The sequence below is a fragment of the Saccopteryx leptura genome, chromosome 6, assembly GCF_036850995.1.
Source record: "Saccopteryx leptura isolate mSacLep1 chromosome 6, mSacLep1_pri_phased_curated, whole genome shotgun sequence".
In the NCBI taxonomy this organism is placed as follows: Eukaryota; Metazoa; Chordata; class Mammalia; order Chiroptera; family Emballonuridae; genus Saccopteryx; species Saccopteryx leptura.
The window spans coordinates 96708439-96730494 of record NC_089508.1 but is presented as its reverse complement, the minus strand read 5'-3'; the positions used below and the strand labels follow the sequence as shown (position 1 = coordinate 96730494).

Genomic DNA, 22056 nt, shown 5'->3' with positions numbered 1-22056 from the left:
GATCCTCTGCTTCATGCAGCCTGTTGTTGATTCCTTCTAGTGCAGCCTTCAATTCTGATACTGTATTTGTCATTTCTGACTGGTTTTATTTTTATGATTTCAGTGTCCTTTTTGATACTTTCTATCTTTCTTTACATGCTCATTATGACCATCCATTGTTGCTCTAATATCCTTGAACAACCTAAAAATCATTATTTTAAAGTCTGTGTTTGGTAGTTTGGTTACTTCCATATCATTTAGTTCTTTTTCTGGAGATTTCTTTTGTTGATTCATTTGGGTCATATTTCCTTGCCCATTTTGTCTGTGTATTAGGTAGTGCTGTCTGACCTTGAAATTCTTGTGGTGTTATGAAGAAGACAGGCTCATGATACAGATCTCCAGGCCACCTGATTTCCTTGCTCTAGGAATGCTTCTTGAGAGTAGTAGTTTCATTTCTGTCGTGAGTGCTGAATGCAGTTGGTCCTTTGTGGGTGCAGTTATCCCTTCAGGCTGGCTGGCTTTAAAGGTCAAGCTTGATCATGTGTATTAGACATAATGCAGTGACTATCCTGTTGGCTGTATTTATTCTCCATAGAGTCTGCTTGACTCCTCCTTTGTGTATGTGGTTTGAGTAGTTAGCTGAGTCTGGGGTTGGTGCTATCACTCACTACTGGTTGTGTTGGTTCTAGGTCCTCTTGGGTTAGCGTCAGCTGTTGTTTGTAACCTACCATGGGCAACTTGTCTGGAACTTCTGCTCTCTTCACTCTTTGTGTCTGCATTTCCTGTGACTGGGTAGTGTGGGAGGGGCCAGCCTGTATATAAGTATCAGCTTCCTCCTGGTTAGAGATAACAGCAGCTCCGTAAATGCTCCAAGCTCTGTAAGCTTTGTCTCCACTTTTCAGCTGCTCCTCCTCCTCTTGTAGCTGCATGGTCTTCCCACAGAGTCTTCTGTAGAAAGACTGTAGTGTGGGCTCAGACTGGCCTCACCCAACCAACGCCTCTACATGATGCATGCTTGGTGAGTTAGGGCAGTTAAGGTTGGGAATGCAACATTAATGGGACCCCCTACTTCAGGGGTCTCTTGGACAGGAGCTCAGTATGAGGAATGTAGTACCTACTCCAGAGCCTAATCACTCAGCCACTGCTGGATACTCAAATTTTATTTCTTCCCAACAAGGTGTGCATCAGGATCAGATCAAGTGGGGCCAACAGTGCCTTCTGCAGAAGTTCTTACAGTTGGTGAGACCCTGGATTCAGGGAAGAAGACTGAGAGAGTCCTCTCCTAGGGCTGACTGTGCTCTCCCAGAAAGTGGCTAAGCCCCTCAACTAGACCCAATAATTGGCTTGCAAGGACACACAATTTATATGTTTATGCTCCATGACTTTCTCCCTTCTCCCTGTGGAATCTGGCCCAGCAAGGCAGGATATTCAGCACCGTGGCCAGCTGGCTGTGAAGTTACACTCTATCCAGTGCACAAGAGCCATTATGCCAGTGTTGATCACAGAAAGTGGAACTTGCCTCAGCTGGGCCAGTTGTGAGGAACCCTTCCTTATCATACCCCACTAGCAAGGGTTGTAAGGTCCTGAACTGATGCTCTCTGCAGCTGGCCACTAGATGTGCCAGCCCTGGGCCTCCCTGGAGGGAACCCAGCACAGACCAGTGGGAGACACTACCCATGACTGGCTCTCAGCAACCTTCTTGGAGTCACAAGCAATCCAGAGTTTGTGGCTACCTCTGCTGGGTTCAAGTGCATATGGAAATACCAAGCCACACTCCTAGGCCGGCTTTTACCCACACTGGGCCTGTGGAAAGGTCTGCTTAAAAGGCCAAATTTCCCTGAATCCTGCCTCTGCAGCCTCTGTCTGCTGGCTGCTTTTGGTGCTCAGCCACTGAAGAAAACCTATGGTAGAGTCTAGAGCCTGTGGCAATTCAGGGATTAAGAAGGGTGTTGGGTGTTGCTCCACAGCTTGGCTGCAGGTGTAGTCTGTCCAGATTTTTTTTCACAGACCTAAAAGGGTGTGGCCTCTGAGACCCAGTGATGTGGTCTTCCCATAGTAGGACAGTTTCTAATGAGTCTTCTGTGAAGTGGAAGCACCAGTCATAGACTTAGGAGCATGGGGTGGTGCAGGGAGGATGAATGCTCCAGCCTTAAAAGCAGAAAACTGAGATGACGTCAGAGTAATGGCGGGGTAGGAAGCGATACCGATAAATCTCCCCCAAAACTCAACAAGATCTTCAACCAGAAACAGAAAAACCTATACTTGGAGCTTCCAGATGCTTTGCAATACACCCAAAGGTATGATTGAGTGAAAAATTGGCTAAATATATAACCAAACCCCGAAGGAAATAGGGAGTAAGAAATGCTCCGCCTTCCTCACTAACCTAAACAGGGCGGCTTTCTCTGGTAACTGTGAATATAGAAACTGAGGCGGGCAAAGGGGGTGAATACAAACGGCCGAACCAGGCTGTGGCACGGAGATCCAAGCCGAGGAAAATCTGATCCTGTGGCAACCCGGGCAATACAAGCTAACACTCGCGCCAAACCCAAACAAAAAAAGACAAGCGGCGCGGCCATTTTACCCGGTCTCCTGGTTGGTGCGCAGTTAGTGGGCGAGAGATTTCTTCCTAGGCCCCGGGAGTCAGTGCCCGTGTTGCCTCACGGAGAGGCAGGGTCAGAGGCCTTTCTGTGGGCCGAGGGCAGAGTCTCTGGGCAGCCCCAGCGCCCTGGGAAAGCCACGCACGGGAGGGAGTGAGAACTAATTCCAATGGTGGAGATTTTCCTTGCCGAGGGTGTTTCACTCAGAGGGAAACGTGGCCGGCCTCATATCCGGGTTTGCGCACGCAGATAAGGAGTGAGCGATTCCTCCGAGTGCCTCGGCAGTGCGCCCCTGTGTCATCGCACAGAGGAGCAGAGTCAGGGGCCTTTGTGTGGGCCAAAGCGGAATCTCGGGCCGCCCCAGCGCCTTGCAAAAGCCGCGCACGGGGACGGAGCGAGACTCAATTCCAACGCTGCAACTTTTCCCTGCAGTCGGGGGTTTCACTCAGAGCGTGAGACTGCTGGCCGGATATCCTGGTCTGCGCGCGCAGCCAGTGAGTGAGAGTTTTCTCCAAGCGCCCCGGAAGTGGGCACCCGCTTGTGTTACCGGACAGAGTGGCAGAGCCAGAGGTCTGTGAGTGGGTGGAAAGCCCGCCTGATTATGCTAGCAGCTCTGACTGACTGAGCCTTACCCAGAGCCCTGTGCTGAGTGGAAATAGAGTGGGGAGTTGCCAGCTCTTTGAGCCTCTTACTATCCAGGCAGAGGCAGCAGCAACCCCATAGCTGGATTATCAGGCTACTAATTGAGGAAGGAAAGACTAGGAGAAAGGCTCCAGGAACACAGACTCTCTCACTGTCGGAGCCTATAAATGCTAATAGCCTCGACTGCCAACGAGATTAAAGCACAATACATGACATTGCCATAGAGACTTATCAACTGCAAACCTCCACCTGAGCGTGGCAAAGGGGCAAAACCCGGGGTACAGAGTCACCGACCAGGAAGAGGGAGAGAAAAGAAAAAGCAAGAAGATAACCTCTCAAAATCAAGAATAATCTGCAGACTTTATAACCTATCCCATTTTATTATATTTGTTTGTTTGTTTCTCTTACCTTCATTCTTGATACTTTTTTTTTTCCTCCTCCAATTTGGCCGATTAACTCTCTACCGGTCTTACTCTCTCCTCTCCTTGAACTACACTACCCATAAGTGTTACATCTCCCATTATCTTTTCTCTTCTCTTCCTTTCTCTCTATGAGAGTTGCACTCCAAAACCCTTAACTCTCTCTCTCTCTCTCCTTTCTTTTTTCTTCTTTTAGTGGTTCCCTCTTTTTTTTTCTCTCTCTCTCTCTTTCTTTTCTCCCTCTATATTAGTTTCTTCCTTTTTCCTTTACATCTCCTCTCATTCAAACCTCAATAACAAACAAATTATCTTATCTGGGACTCAAACTTATGTTTGTGGCATTTTGGGGGGTATTTACTTCACCTTTTTAACTCACTAGCAGTGCTCCCATCCCTGGCTCTCCATATTATCTAGTTCTTGTTCCACTAAATACAATAGTAATTTTTTAATTTGTCCCCCCATTTTTCCATTTTCCTCTTAATCCTCTCATCATAACTCTTAGACAACCAACACCTAAAAGCAAATCATTTTATTCTTGATCCAAATTTTTTCCTTATTTGCTTTTTGTGGGTCCATACGCTCTTTTTTTTCTTTTTTCTTTCTTTCTTTTTTTTTTTTTTTTTTTTTTTTTTTTTTTTTTTTGCCCCTTTATTACTTTTCCCCAATTCAGGCCCTCCATCACAGGCATTGTTTGTTATAATTCACAGTCCACCACAAGATTTTATCAAGAAAGAGGGGAGAGGAGAGGAGAGGAAAAAAGGAGGGGGGGAATAATTTCCTTTTTTTTTTTTTTTTTTTTTTTTTTAAATTTTTATTTTATTTTATTTTTCTTTATTTCATTATTAATTTTTTTTTAAAAAAAAACAACTCTTTTCGATTTTTTTTAATTATTTTTTAAACTTTTTATTCTTTATTAAATCTCATTAATACTATCAACAAAACCACCCTCAGATGCCATTAAGGAAGAGAAAATCGAATATCATGGATACAAAAGAAAGAGAGGTAACACAGCTAGATGAGGAAAAATCTATGGAGAAAAAATTTAATATATTGGAAACCTTGGAGCTAAATGACAGAGAATTCAAGATAGAAATCCTAAAAATACTCAGAGATATACAAGAAAACACAGAAAGGCAATTTAGGGAGCTCAGAAAACAACTCAATGAACACAAAGAATATATGTCCAAGGAAATTGAAACTATAAAAACAAATCAAACAGAGATGAAAAACTCAATTCACGAGCTGAAAAACGAAGTAACAAGCTTAGCTAATAGAACAGGTCAGATAGAAGAGAGGATTAGTGAAATAGAAGACAAGCAACTTGAGGCACAACAGAGAGAAGAAGAAAGAGACTCAAAAATTAAAAAAAATGAGATAGCCCTACAAGAATTATCTGACTCCATCAAAAAGAATAACATAAGAATAATAGGTATATCAGAGGGAGAAGAGAGAGAAAATGGAATGGAGAACATACTCAAACAAATAATAGATGAGAACTTCCCAAGCCTGTGGAAAGAACTAAAGCCTCAAGTTCAAGAAGCAAACAGAACTCCAAGTTTTCTTAACCCCAACAAACCTACTCCAAGGCATATCATAATGAAATTGACACAAACCAACAGCAAAGAAAAAATTCTCAAGGCAGCCAGGGAAAAGAAGAATACAACATATAAAGGAAGGCCCATTAGATTATCATCAGATTTCTCAGCAGAAACTCTACAAGCTAGAAGAGAGTGGACCCCAATATTTAAAGTCCTGAAAGAGAGGAACTTTCAGCCAAGAATACTATACCCATCAAAGCTATCCTTCAAATATGAAGGAGAAATAAAAACATTCACAGATACAGAAAAGATGAGGGAATTTATCATCAGAAAACCCCCACTCCAGGAATTACTAAAGGGGGTTCTCCAATCAGATACAAAGAACAAAAAAAAAAACAGAGCCACAAGTAAAAGCTCCAAGAAGAACACAATAAAACCAAATTTAAACTGTGACAACAACAAAAAGAAAGAGGGGGAGAAGATGGAGATTAACAGTAGCAAAGGATGATGGAGTGCAAAAGTACTCACAAAATAGTTCGCTACAATGAACAGGGTAGGGACCCTTTTCATTATTCAAAGGTAACCACCATTGAAAAAACCACCACAGAAGCACATGAGATAAAAAAGATAGCAACAGTGGAAAGATGTATGGAATACAACCAAATAAAAACAAAAGATAGAAAAACAAAAGAGAAGGATCAAACAAGACACAAAACTAATAGAAAGCAAGATATAAAATGGCAATAGGGAACTCACAAGTATCAATAATTACACTAAATGTAAACGGATTAAACTCACCAATAAAAAGGCACAGAGTAGCAGAATGGATTAAAAAAGAAAATCCAACTGTATGCTGCCTACAGGAAACTCATCTAAGTAACAAGGATAAAAACAAATTCAAAGTGAAAGGCTGGAAAACAATACTCCAAGCAAATAACATCCAAAAAAAAGCAGGTGTAGCAATACTCATATCGGATAATGCTGACTACAAGACAGGAAAAGTACTCAGAGACAAAAATGGCCATTTCATAATGGCTAAGGGGACACTGAATCAAGAAGACATAACAATTCTTAATATATATGCACCAAACCAAGGAGCACCAAAATATATAAGACAGCTACTTATTGATCTTAAAACAAAAACTGACAAAAATACAATCATACTTGGAGACCTCAATACACCGCTGACGGCTCTAGATCGGTCATCCAAACAGAGAATCAACAAAGACATAGTGGCCTTAAACAAAACACTAGAGCACCTGGATATGATAGACATCTACAGGACATTTCATCCCAAAGTGACTGAGTATACATTTTTCTCCAGTGTACATGGATCATTCTCAAGAATTGACCATATGTTGGGCCACAAAAACAACATCAGCAAATTCAGAAAAATTGAAGTTGTACCAAGCATATTTTCTGATCATAAAGCCTTGAAACTAGAATTCAACTGCAAAAAAGAGGAAAAAAATCCCACAAAAATGTGGAAACTAAACAACATACTTTTAAAAAATGAATGGGTCAAAGAAGAAATAAGTGCAGAGATCAAAAGATATATACAGACTAATGAAAATGACAATACGACATATCAGAATCTATGGGATGCAGCAAAAGCAGTGATAAGAGGGAAGTTCATATCACTTCAGGCATATATGAACAAACAAGAGAGAGCCCAAGTGAACCACTTAACTTCACACCTTAAGGAACTAGAAAAAGAAGAACAAAGACAACCCAAAACCAGCCGAAGAAAGGAGATAATAAAAATCAGAGCAGAAATAAATGAATTAGAGAACAGAAAAACTATAGAAAAAATTAATAGAACAAGGAGCTGGTTCTTTGAAAAGATCAACAAAATTGACAAACCCTTGGCAAGACTTACCAAGGAAAAAAGAGAAAGAACTCATATAAACAAAATCCAAAATGAAAGAGGAGAAATCACCACGGACACCGTAGATATACAAAGAATTATTGTAGAATACTATGAAAAACTTTATGCTACTAAATTCAACAACCTAGAAGAAATGGATAAATTCCTAGAAAAATACAACCTTCCTAGACTGAGTCAAGAAGAAGCAGAAAGCCTAAACAGACCTATCAGTAGAGAAGAAATAGAAAAAACCATTAAAAACCTCCCCAAAAATAAAAGTCCAGGCCCTGATGGCTATACCAGCGAATTTTATCAAACATTCAAAGAAGACTTGGTTCCTATTCTACTCAAAGTCTTCCAAAAAATTGAAGAAGAAGCAATACTTCCAAACACATTTTACGAAGCCAACATAACCCTCATACCAAAACCAGGCAAGGATGGCACAAAAAAAGAAAACTACAGACCAATATCTCTAATGAATACAGATGCTAAAATACTAAACAAAATATTAGCAAATCGAATACAACAACATATTAAAAAAATAATACATCATGATCAAGTGGGATTCATCCCAGAATCTCAAGGATGGTTCAACATACGTAAAACGGTTAATGTAATACACCATATCAACAAAACAAAGAACAAAAACCACATGATCTTATCAATAGACGCAGAAAAGGCTTTCGATAAAATACAACACAATTTTATGTTTAAGACTCTCAACAAAATGGGTATAGAAGGAAAATATCTCAACATGATAAAGGCCATATATGATAAACCATCAGCTAACATCATATTAAATGGCACCAAACTGAAGGCTTTCCCCCTTAAATCAGGAACAAGACAGGGTTGTCCACTCTCTCCACTCTTATTTAATGTGGTACTAGAGGTTCTAGCCAGAGCAATCAGACAAGACAAAGAAATAAAAGGCATCCATATCGGAAAAGAAGAAGTAAAGGTATCACTTTTTGCAGATGATATGATACTATACATCGAAAACCCCAAAGAATCCACAAAAAGACTACTAGAAACAATAAGCCAATACAGTAAGGTCGCAGGATACAAAATTAACATACAGAAGTCAATAGCCTTTCTATATGCCAACAATGAAACAACTGAGAAGGAACTCAAAAGAATAATCCCCTTCACAATTGCAACAAAAAAAATAAAATACTTAGGAATAAACATAACAAAGAATGTAAAGGACTTATATAATGAAAACTATAAACCATTGTTAAGGGAAATCGAAAAAGATATAATTAGATGGAAGAATATACCTTATTCTTGGCTAGGAAGAATAAATATAATCAAGATGGCTATATTACCCAAAGCAATATACAAATTTAATGCAATTCCCATCAAACTTCCAATGACATTTTTTAAAGAAATAGAGCAAAAAATTATCAGATTTATATGGAACTATAAAAAACCCCGAATAGCCAAAGCAATCCTAAAGAAAAAGAATGAAGCTGGGGGCATTTCAATACCTGACTTCAAACTCTATTATAGGGCCACGACAATCAAAACAGCATGGTATTGGCAGAAAAATAGACACTCAGACCAATGGAACAGAATAGAAAGTCCAGAAATAAAACCACATATATATAGTCAAATAATTTTTGATAAAGGGGCCAACAACACACAATGGAGAAAAGAAAGCCTCTTCAATAAATGGTGCTGGGAAAACTGGAAAGCCACATGCAAAAGAATGAAACTGGACTACAGTCTCTCCCCTTGTACAAAAATTAACTCAAAATGGATCAAAGATCTAAACATAAGACCTGAAACAATTAAGTACATAGAAGAAGACATAGGTACTCAACTCAGGGACCTGGGTTTTAAAGAGCATTTTATGAATTTGACTCCAATGGCAAGAGAAGTGAAGGCAAAAATTAATGAATGGGACTACATCAGACTAAGAAGTTTTTGCTCAGCAAGAGAAACTGATAACAAAATAAACAGAAAGCCAACTAAATGGGAAATGATTTTTTCAAACGACAGCTCAGATAAGGGCCTAATATCCAAAATATACAAAGAACTCATAAAACTCAACAACAAACAAACAAACAATCCAATAAAAACATGGGAAGAGGATATGAATAGACACTTCTCCCAGGAAGAAATACAAATGGCCAACAGATATATGAGAAGATGCTCATCTTCTTTAGCTATTAGAGAAATGCAAATCAAAACGGCAATGAGATACCACCTCACACCTGTTCGATTAGCTGTTATTAGCAAGTCAGGTAACAGCAAATGTTGGAGAGGCTGTGGAGAAAAAGGAACCCTCATCCACTGTTGGTGGGAATGTAAAGTAGTACAACCATTATGGAAGAAAGTATGGTGGTTCCTCAAAAAACTGAAAATAGAACTACCTTATGACCCAGCAATCCCTCTACTGGGTATATATCCCAAAAACTCAGAAACATTGATACGTAAAGACACATGCAGCCCCATGTTTATTGCAGCATTGTTCACAGTGGCCAGGACATGGAAACAACCAAAAAGCCCATCAATAGATGACTGGATAAAGAAGATGTGGCACATATACACTATGGAATACTACTCAGCCATAAGAAATGATGACATCAGAACATTTACAGCAAAATGGTGGGATCTTGATAACATGATACGAAGCGAAATAAGTAAATCAGAAAAAACCAGGAACTGTATTATTCCATACGTAGGTGGGACATAATAGTGAAACTAAGAGACATTTATAAGAGTGTGGTGGTTACGGGGGGGAGGGGGGAATGGGAGAGGGATAGGGGGTGGGGAGGGGCACAAAGAAAACAAGATAGAAGGTGACAGAGGACAATCTGACTTTGGGTGGTGGGTATGCAACATAATTGAACGACAAGATAACCTGGACTTGTTATCTTTGAATATATGTATCCTGATTTATTGATGTCACCCCATTAAAAAAATAAAATTATATAAAAAAAAAAAAAAAAAAAAAGCAGAAAACTGAATAACTGACATGTCCCCTGCTTCCTGGCCTGTCAGAATGACCCAGTCTCCATGATTGGGGTAGGAGAGAATGCCAAGGGTGGGGAAGTTGCTTTTTACCCAGGCTGATGCCATTCAGAGGGGACTGCTCACCCAAGAAAGATGGCGACTGCAGTATTGAAGAATGACTCAGCACAGGATTTCCGGTGGCCATCCCTCAAAGTGTCTCTTCCTGGGTCACCAACTTCACACTCTCCTCACACAACTCTAGTCCTCTCAGCCCCCCCCCCCCCCCGCCCGGATCCCCAGTTAAGTGGCTGTGAACAAAATTTTCTATGCTGTTCCTTTATGACGGAGCATGTGTCTGTAAGAGCTCTGTCTCTATCTTGTAGACAGAAACCTCAGCTCTTTTCACTGCCAAATGCTGTGTGGGCACCTTTTCTAGGCTCTAGCCTTTGTTGCCCAGCTTGGGGATGAGGACCCATACCTCTCAGGTGACCCTCTCCACCATGAGAGTCCCCCATACCCTCAGCCGCCACTCACTCCTGGGAGCGGGACAGCCCTTTCCACCTCTCCACCCTTCCTACCAGTCTCAGTGTGGCTTCTTCTGTGATTCTTGGTTACAGACTCTCTTCGTTCAGTCCAAAGTTGGTTTTTTAAGATGATTGTTCTTAAATTAATTTGTAATCCAATTTGGTCCTGGGAGGTACCAGTTGGAACATCTGCCTACTCCTGTCTATGGCCATACCACCCTGAACGCGCCCGATCTCGTCTGATCTCGGAAGCTAAGCAGGGTCGGGCCTGGTTAGTACTTGGATGGGAGACATCTGCCTACTCCATCACCATTTTAGAATGTTGATTCTATAAAAAAGTCTTATAATAAAAATATAAGCTATATGAGAACTTCAACTTTGTCAACATTTTTTGCCCCTGAATCTTCAGTTCTCAGAACTTAATTTGAAAATCATTTCATAAATACTAATTAAAGAAAATATATCATTTATCCTCACATCATATTTATTTCACAGTGAACTCACTACTCTGTTTCATTAGCAGAGATAGTGAGTGATATTTTTTCAAATAACACAGAGCTGTTTAGTGATAGACATGAAACATTATTAAATCCTGAATTCAGTTGTATTCTTTAAGATTTTTGAAGTTACTAAAGACATATATATTTCATTGAATGAGTTAAAACTGCTAAATTATTTCCATATATAACTTAAAATTTTGTCAGATTCAGAAAATATTTTGTTTTGCTTTAAATCTGTAAGTATTATAAGAACAACCATTACTTCTTCCTTGCAGTTATCTATCCATCCATCCTGAACACTAAAATAAGAAATCCATACAAATAAAACAGAAGGAGCCTAAGCTGTTACAATAAATAACCCAACTTACTCTACCTTGTGCTTAAAGAGCACTATGATTTTTTCATGCCTTTGAGCCTTTCATAGTTTGAAATTAATATGTCACATTGGTTTACTTGTAGGAGGTCCAGCAAACCCTCAACAATTTGATCATTTCCTAACCTATTATCATTCTGCAAGTTTTCAACCTACTCCCTTCTTACTTTACCAGGACAATCCCCTAATCTACAAGTACAAAATTTCTTTCATCTCAAGGATAAGAGAGAAATACTTTTAAAAAATCTAGCCAAACCAAAACTAATATACCTGTTAGCACAGGCTTATGAAGGAAATTAAAGCCATATTGAATAAAAAAAAGTTCAAAAAATCAGAGGTATTTAGCAGTAAGAAAATTCTAAGGAAAGGCAAAGTCATAGTTGTCAAACATTTGAAATGTGGTAAGGTTCCACAAAGGACTGCATTTGTTCGAGGGATAGTACTACTTCTGCTGGCTGAAAAGTTAAGAGTACAGAGTTCAGTTCAATATAGAGAAGTCAGAGGTACTCAAATATAGCATGGAATACACAATTTAGCCATGTGAAACTCTTCACACTTTTTGTCACTGGACTTACACAAGTGTAGGTTAGAAAACCACTTGGTGGGGTTGATCTAATTCAATTCAATCATTATATTAAGGTTTGCATTTCATGACCTTTAAAGTCCATTCCAACCCTGAGGTTCATTGAGGCTCTGAATCCCACTCCACTGGGATTACTGCCTGCCAAATTAGTCTTTGCATGAAAGGCACAAAATGATGTCAATTGTTGCAGCTGCAGTGAGTCAGCTGGAAACTGCTTGACAAAGGCAAAGTTCAACCTAGTTACTAAACCCCAACTAATTTTAAATGATTTTAGCTTTCTTAGATGGTTCCAGAATTACACACTCAATTAATGCTGTTGATTTCAGCCAAGTCTCCACAAAAAGAAGTGGAAAGCAAGCAAGGCAAGTATTTGGATAAATCAAACAAAAGACACTAGATTTTTGTTTTAACACTATCTTCAGTGATCCAGAAAATGCAGACCAAAAGCATATAACAATTCAGGAAATAAAAGGCTGAACTGAAAAACAGAAGCTCTTGGTTTTTTTTGTTCCTGCTATATTTCACTGTATTTGTAAAAATAGAGGTCTCAGAGTCAGGCAGGTCTAGATTTGAACACTAGTTTAATCATTACTATCTATAAGATTTTGCAGGAGCTGCAACAGTCTCTGAATCTCAATAATTTCATCTCTGATAGCAACAACTACCTATTGAGATCCTGCTATGTGCCTGGCACTGTACTTGAGCTTCAAATGCATACTTGTATTTTTACAGAATTTCTACGAGATAAGCATTGTTATTCATATTTTAGAAATCAAAATAATTTTTTTCTTTTTGTGACAGAGACAGAGAGAGAGAGAGACAGAGAGAGACAGAGAGAGGAACAGAGGTACAGACAGACAGGGAGGGAGAGAGATGAGAAGCATCAATTCTTCGTTGTGGCACCTTAGGCTCCTTAGTTGTTCATTGATTTCTTTCTCATATGTGCTTTGACCAGGGGGGTTCAGCAAAATGAGTAACCCCTTGCTTAAGCCAGCAACCTGGTCTCAAGCCAGCGACCTTGGGCTTCAAGTCAGTGACTTTTGGACTCAAGCCAGCAACCATGGGGTCATTTCTACGATCCCACGCTCAAGCCAGGGACCTCGTGCTCAAGTTGGTGAGCTTGTGCTCAAGCCAGCATCCTCAGGGTTTCAAACTTGGGTCCTCTGCATCCCAGGCCAATGCTCTATCCACTGAGCTACTGCCTGGTCAGGCTGAAAATGAATTTAAAGAGCTAAAAAGATAATTTGGATTTTTATCAAGTTGGACAAGACTTTTTTACATTTCATCGTAAGCTTTAGCCAATGTGATGTTTTAAAAATGTTCTATGGATCTTCCAGGAGGATTTCTTTGAGAGAGGGGCCATGCCCTCCCTGTAGTCTAAAAGATGTCTGTGACAGCTAAAGCTTTAGTAACTGTCTACAGTCATACCTGGGGATAAAGAAGTCACGAACTGTAGATTCTGGCTCTCTGATAATTTTGTGGAACTACTAAATCTATCATAAGCAGCACATAAGTTCTTCAACATGAAAAATAAATACAATTCTCTCATGTTAAACAGGATACTATTAATATGAGTTTTAGTTAAATGTTGCTGAACCTGATCCAAGTGATATACCAAACATCCAAATAAATTTGTTTCTGGGTCAGAAGCTCATGATAGGAGATAAAGTGATAAAGGTTAGATTAAAGGATGTGTAGATAAGTAACTAAAGAAGCTGAAGAGCCATCCAACAACAGAACTGCAGCAGGTTTTTAAGTAGAGTATGATAAATTTGGGGAGAGTTTAACTAAGAAATAGCATATATACAAAATAGATTGGTGTTGAGGACAAAAGTTTTTCTTAATAAACTAAAACATTCACAAATCAAGTATTACTATGATGATCCTCTAGAACCAGATAATAAACAATAACTAGTTTAATTTCCTACTAGAGGAAAATAAATTCATACTTTGATTCATTCGTGTAAATAATTGTGCTCTATTCTTCTATGTGTCATTCCTGCTATATATGATCAATTCCTAAAAACTAAATGAAGACACAAATAAAAAAGCATGATTAGACCCCGGTCGGTTGGCTCAATGGATAGAGCATCGGCCCAGTATATGTACAACCAGGGTTCAATTTCCAGACAGGGCACAAAGGAAAAGCAACCATCTGCTTCTCTCCTCCTTCCTCTCCCTCTTTTCTCCCTCTTCCCCTCCCTCAGCCAGTGGCTCCATTAGGTCGAGCATTGGCCTCAGGGAACTGAGCATAGTTCAGTTGATTTGAGCATCAGCCCCAGATGGAGGTTGCCAGGTGGATCCCAGTTGGGGTGTATGCGGGAGTATGTCTCACTATCTCTCCTTCTCTCACACTAAAAAATAAAAAAAAAAGATGATCCCTGACCTCTACTGAAAAAGACTTAAAATTAAACAAATAAACAGAAACTGAATGCTATGATGAAAGTATGCCCAAGATCATGCTGGAAGCCCAGAGAAGCACCTTCTACATGGATTGAGGAAGGGATAAAGATAAAAGCTTCTTTTTTTTTTTTTTGTATTTTTCTGAAGCTGGAAACGGGGAGAGACAGTCAGACAGACTCCTACATGCGCCCAACCAGGAACCACCCGGCACGCCCACCAGGGGGGTCGCTCTGCCCACCAGGGGCAACGCTCTGCCCACCAGGGGGCGATGCTCTGCCCCTCCAGGGCGTCGCTGTGTCGCGACCAGAGCCACTCTAGCGCCTGGGGCAGAGGCCAAGGAGCCATCCCTAGCACCCGGGCCATCTTTGCTCCAATGGAGCCTTGGCTGCGGGAGGGGAAGAGAGAGACAGAGAGGAAGGAGGGGGTGGGGGTGGAGAAGCAAATGGGTGCCTCTCCTATGTGCCCTGGCTGGGAATCAAACCCGGGTCCCCCACACGCCAGGCCGACGCTCTACCGCTGAGCCAACCGGCCAGGGCCTAAAGACTTCTTAAAATACGTGCCAGCTGACTGAGTCCTCAGCAATACATATGAGGTAACCAAACATAGAAAGAGTAGAGAGAAGATCTTGGCAGAATGAACAGGATGTAAAAATGTACAGAACTGACAAGTTGGCACATTTGGACTGGTGTATAAAATGGTATAAAAAGAGATGAGTTTGGAGATATGAAGAGATGTCCAGATAGTAAAAGACTAATTATAATGGTCAGAAGAACTTAAATTTTATCCTTAAGACATGAGAAGTTTTTAATCAGCAGTGAAAAGATTGAGCATGATTTCAGAGATCACTCTGGCAAGAGTTTTCAGGAAAAACTGGAGGTGACATGTGTAGTTACAGGAAAACGAGTTTAAAGCTATTGGTATAATTGAATAAAAGAAACTGAGAAACAGAATGAAATCAGTTATATTGTAAATGTAAGTAAAGGCCACTTTTTGAGGCATTTTAAGAAACTAGAAAAAGTCTACTAAATTTAGCAACCCACAGGTCATTTGGATTCATAGTGAGAATTTCAGCGGAGTATAAAAGCAGAACACAGACTGACATGAGTAGAGGACTGATAAGCAATGAAGAAGTGGAGATGAGGTAAGGCTGCATTATAGATTGTTTCCCTCAAAGCCAAGCTTCTTGAATTGGACAAAATTTAAAAAGATGTTCCAGGAAGGAAAATAAGAGGTATGTGATTTTTCCTAAAATGAAAAGAACTGAGAATGTTTATATTCTGGTGGAGATGGAGGAGTCCTAGAGGGATGAAAATAATAACTGAAGACCATGAAGAAGTAAAAGAGGAAAGGATCCCACAAAAAATATCTAATAGATAAAATGGTCAGGGAACTGAAATGATCATGAGGGAAGTGTTCAATGTTGAGGGATTTAATAACAGTACCACTCACCTCCCTACCCATTAAAGACTTTTCATCATCCCTAGGTTTACTGGGGCAGAAGAACCTGTTCAATGAAAACTGTAACAGCATTTTAAACGTTCAAACTCAACACACACAGAGGGGAGAGGGTGGGGAATTCATAAAGAAATTGTCAGTATTTTTTATGAAAGCAAATGTTGACAATATTGCCAAATCAACAGCAGGATAATTAGGATTGACTTTTTGAGAGATTAACACCTAGCAAAATAAACCCAAAAAAAGATATTTCAAGAAATATCCCAGAGATTAACAATTTTCTCAAGATGCAGTTGTAACAGTGGTGAAGCGTAGCACATTTTCAGTGATTGTATTTTCTGTTCCTGACATTGTTACAGCTTCAAGTAGTCCCAAATTACTCTTGTTTGAATATCTAAATGGAGAGTATGAATGGAAACTCATACCTTCTTTCACACATGACCATTTGCTCCATATAAGTAAATGTGGACTCGCAGCTCTGTGCTACTTACTATAAGAAAAGCCTAGAGTTTTCTGAGGGTGCTAGAGATGTGAGAGACTGGATTCTCCAAAAAATGCTCATTTATTTATTCATACATTCATTCAAAATTATTTAGTGGGCTGTATTATTATAATCAAGTCACAGTGCTGGTTTTCTCTCTAGGCACTACCAAAGAAGACAATGACCACTATGAATAAGGAGCATGAGGCAGTTTCTCTGAGATAACAGAAATTGATCTGGATCTCAAAACAGTATAAATTGTTTACAGCAGTGCTTCTTAAAGTTAAACATGCATATACTTAAGTATTAAATTAAAATTCACACACTGATTCAGTAGGTCCAAGGTGGGAGCTGAAAGTATGCATCTTAACAGGCTCCCAAGTAATTCCTTTTCAGTTGGTCCCAGGACCATACTTTGAGTCTATGCATCTTAACAGGCTCCCAAGTAATTCCTTTTCAGTTGGTCCCAGGACCATACTTTGAGTATCAGTGATTTACAGTAATTTAATATAGGTAATGTTAACTAGGACACATATTTGGAAGTTTTATTTTCAAAAATTTTCATTATATTCAATATTTTGCTATATCCATTTTCAGTGTTTTTGATTCTTTCTAACTGCAATGGTTAATTGCTTTCTCAACTAGAAAACTTAAACCTTGGATACATTCTTCCAACAAAACTGTACCATAAATCACTGATTACTATAAGTATTCAAGTACATTTTTAATATATTTGACTCTGAATACTAAGTAACTTTGTTTCTTCAAGAAAAATTCTCAATGAGAAAAATTCTTATTGTTAAAACATTATCTCATTAGAATTGTGAAGAGGACGTAAAAGATTTATTATTTTTTCCTGACAACTAAACTGTTCTACTTTTTCAATAATTAATTGAAATTATCTTCGCAAAAACTAGACAAAAATAAAACTCTTTTATATTTAAAGAATATATTTACAATTTCTAAAATCTATCAAGAAACTTACAATTGGCACTCTAAGATTCTGTGAATCAGAAAAAAAAAATAGTAAATAAAACCAGGAGCCACTATTGTCCAACCAACCATCGATACTCAGCATCACAATTCTCTCACTTAAAGTGATGATATACTACTCGGTTAAATTTCCTGTCCTGCCTGACCTATGGTGGTGCAATGGATAAAACATTGACCTGGAATGCTGAGGTTGCTGGTTTGAAACCCTGAGCTTACCTGGTCAAGGCACATGGGAGAAGCAACTACTATGAGTTGATGCTTCCCACTCCTCTCCCCTTTCTCTCTTCCTTAAAATCAATAAACAAAATCTTTTTTAAAAATTCCCTTTCCTTTTGCCTTCTAAGTCTAAAGTAGAATTACCAACCCATCCCTGAATATTCGGTTGTCCCACCCCTATCTTTTTAGAAAGCCCAGTATAAAAAGCCCTAGGTCAGTATTCAACATTAAATTCTCTTGACTATTGGCTTATCTTAATTTTAATAGCAGATCACCTGGTTTCTAGTTGGCTTAATCCTTACCTGGTACTTCTAGACACTCAGGGATTTTATTTGCTAACCTTTCCTATAAATGTCCTTTGAATAAATCCATACCATCTATTCCTAAATCATCAAAGTCACAGTCTCTTTTCCCTGAAATGCAAACACTCTTGGTTTGAACATAAATTGAATTTTTGGCTAATCCTCACAATCTTCCCTCATTTTCCATCACAGACTGAATTTATCAGTTTACATTTATTTTAAATAAATACTGATGCCCAAATTTCCCATTGCTGGTATGAATTATTTATCTAATAATACAGATGTGCCTAGATATGTAATCTTGGTCTTACATCAGCTCCTTTCTCTTGTTGCCAAATCTATCCCATTTTTCTTTTACTCATTCCTGATTTTTATACTGAGTACCTCATTTTCCATTCCTTAAAAAAAAAAAGTAAATGAGCACTTACTATGTCCCAGAAACAATCATATATATATGAATATAGAAGAGAGTCACCATCTGTCCCCAGAAGTAAGTTATTCTTCAAATACTATGATTCACTCTATCAGATATGTATATAATTATATAGTTCAAACAACTTTGAACTTTATTCTTTGAAATTTATTATAAACTTCAGATATACATTCTTAGAACTCTGCAAAGTGTATTTGGGTTTAAAATCCTTACAGGTTTAACTACTTATTCTACATATATAAGAAAATACTCTATAATCATAACTTTAGAATCCCAGATTAGAGATTTTTGGGGGTTTTTTTAATTGGAGAACACCCAATTCAACATCTCTGTCCAAATAAAGAACACATTGCATAATGTCTATATACATTACCTAGTTTTTGCTCAGATGTACAGGAATTGGATATTTTATGTAACACAAGGCGAACTCATTTTGTTGGTTCTTCAATTGGTACCATTTCTACTCTCAAAATCAACAAAGAAAAATATTGTCATAGGACAACCTCCAACATTTTTACACAACCATCCCATCTCAGTATATCTCTCTTCCCTGAGTTACAGTTTGTAGCAGGGTTTATAGCTCCTTCCACATCCTAATTCCTGTCTTCTTATACACACCACTTGCAATGTTTGTCTGAAAATGTAGCACAAAATAATCCAGATGGACCAGCACAGAGCACCACATAAACTCCTCAAACCTTGATAATCTAAAATTGCAGAGTTATCACATTTTTATAAAATAACAAGCTTATGGAAACTTGAAATACAAGCCTGATGTCCTCATATTAGAACTAAATTAAACAATTTTTATGCCTAAATAGAGTAAACGATATTTTTCCTGTTAATTTTTCTTGTTAGGTACAATCCAATATTCCATTTCTAGAGAGATTGAAACTTGACTCAATCAGCTATGCTATTAACTATCCCTCCCAATTTTTTTCCATCTGAAAACATGATAAGCTTGTCATATATGACTTCAACCAAATAACTGATAACATTTTTCAACAGTGTGAAGGCAGAAGACAGAACCTTGTGGCACTCCCAGGTAGCAGCAAGCCATTAATCTTTTTACTTTCTATTTACCCCCTTAGTATTTTCTTATAAAACTAACATGTGTGCTATAAAAATTTAAATAATATATAAAGAGATACAGTAGGAACAGAAGTACTTCTATTGTAATCCTACTCTCTAGAAGCAACAACTTTTATTATTTTGATACATATTTATCTATCTAGATAGTTCTATCTACCTATCTCTGACTTTACGTATCTGTAATTATTTTCAAAAATGGATGCCCACTGTATATATTGTTTTGAAACTTTTTAAAATTTTAATTATAGTCATGTGTCATTTAGTGACAGAATTAGCCCTGAGAAATGCACTGTTAGATGACTTTGTTGTGTGAACATGAGAGAGTACACTTACACAAATCTAGATGGTACAGCCCACTACACACCTAGGCTATAAGGTATAGATGTTGTTCCTGGGCTACAAATGTGTACACCATGGTGCTGTATTGAATATGGTAGGAAGTGTAATATAATAATAAGTATTTGTGTATTTTAACATATCTAAACACAGAAAAGGTACAGTAAAAACATGCTATAAAATATTTTTTAAATGATACACTTGTATAGGGCACTTACCATGAAAAGAACTTTCAGGACTGGAAGTTGCTCTGGACACGTCAGTGAGTGGGTGAGAGGTGAGTGAATGTAAAGGCCAGGACATCGCTGTGTAATACTGTAGACTTTATAAACGCAGTACACTTACACTACACCAAATTTATTTAATTTTTTTCTTTCTTTAATAATAAATTAACCTAAGCTTACTGTGACATTTTTACTTTATAAACTTGAATTTTTTAACTTTTCACCTGTTTTTTAATAATACAGCTTAAAACACAAACATAACTATACACAAATGCCATCTTTTTGTCCTTGTGCTATATGCTTTTCTCTATTTTAAAATTTTATTTTTTTTAATATTTTTTAAAAACTTTTGTTAAAAAGATACAAGCACACACATGAGCCTCTGCCTATACAAGGTCATCATCAACACATTGCATTCTACCTCCACATCTTGACGCACTGGAAGGTTTTCAGGGGCAGTCTCATGAGTGGAGCTGCCATCTCTGACAACAACAATGCCTTCTTCTGAGGCTTTTCATGAGGAGATATCACTCTCATCAGAAATATGTCTATTGTGGTTTCCATGGTTTGTTTCTTTTTTTCACATAAATTTGTTTATAAGTAGATAATGCACCATAAACATTCCACTCAATTAATTAAAACCATTTGGCAGTGTGGTCCATGTTTTCAAATTTTCTAAGGAGTTTTTTGAGGTCTGCAAAAGCTTCGGTTGGTCTGACTTGTGGTGGCACAGTGGATAAAGCCTTGACCTGGAATGCTGAGGTCACTGGTTCAAAACCCTGGGCTTACCTAGTCAAGGCACATATGGGAGTTGATGCTTCCAACTCTTCCCCCTGCCCTGCTCTCTCTCTCTCTCTCTCTCTCTCTCTCTCTCTCACTTCCCCTCCTACCTCTCTAAAATAAATTAAAACAAAAATAAAACTTCTGTAAAACATTTCACTGTGATTTGGGGGGGGGGGGTTCTTTCTTTTTCTAGTCCTGCAGGACCTTTCCTGTTTTCTCACCTTTTCTTCAGCTATGAGTTCCTGTTCTAGTTCAAACAACGCATTAGTCAATTTCTCGGTAAGATCCTCAAGTCATCATCATCCACATCTAGGTTAAACTTGTTTGCTATCTCAGCTACAGCCTTGATTTTATAATCTCATCCTTGGATAATCCTTTGAATTTATGGAGGAACCTCTTTCTTCTTGCAGATGCCATTCAGATACTCCATGGTGACATCACTCCAAGCCCAAGAAAGGTTCTTGATGAAGTTATAAGTGTAATAATCATTCTAGAATTTTATTAGTGTCTTTCTCAGTTACAGCAAAAGTATGGACAAAGGTATAATAGCCTGCTCCTTAAGCAGTAGTCTTTAAAATCTGCTATAAATCCTAGATACATTGATTGGATCAAAGAGGTGGTGTTTAAAGGAAGAAAAATCACTTTGATATTTAGGTGGAGAATACCAAAAAGAAGAAGGATATCAAGAGCATCATCAACAGTAAGCAAATTCTTTAGAGGTATATTATTCTCCAAAGAGTACTTCTTCTTTTCATTGGCATAGCAATTCAGGAGAACATCTTGAAAGAAGGGCTGGGTCATCCATGACTCCTTATTGCTCCTATAGTACACTGGCAGGGTGTGCTGATACACTTGAAGGTTCTCATTGTGCTAGACCACAAAGGATTTCAATTTGTCAGCTGCAACTATGTCCCCAAGCAAAACGATTATCCTGTCCATAAAAGCCTTGAAACCTGTCATTGACTTGGCCTTATGGATAAAAGTCATTTCAGGCATCCATATTTAGAATAGGGAGGTTCATCTATATTGAATTTTTGTCTTGGCAAGTAATTTCCCTCCACAATCAGCTTATCTAGAGTTTCCAAAGATTCTTCAGGTGCCTTCACATCAGGACTTGTAGACTTACCACTCACTTTAACATTATGCAAAGGATTAAAATTTTTGAATCATTTAAACCATGCAAAGGTAGCAGTAATTTCAACATTGTAGCCAGTTCAAGCCTTTTCTTTCAATATTGCAAACAGACTTTTTGCTTTGGCCAGGATTGTCATGGTGCTGAGAGGAACATTCTTCTTTGTCCGGTCTTCAATCTAGGTCATCAGAAATTTCTCTATGTCTGATATAGGCCCTTCTTGAAT

The 22056-nt window shown here is 38.4% G+C and overlaps 1 pseudogene; it reads left to right on the top strand.

Moving 5' to 3' along the window:
• The first annotated feature begins 1077 nt into the window (after positions 1–1077).
• The window catches only part of LOC136377138 (activator of 90 kDa heat shock protein ATPase homolog 1 pseudogene), a 71296-nt pseudogene continuing 50317 nt past the window's right edge, over positions 1078–22056 (top strand).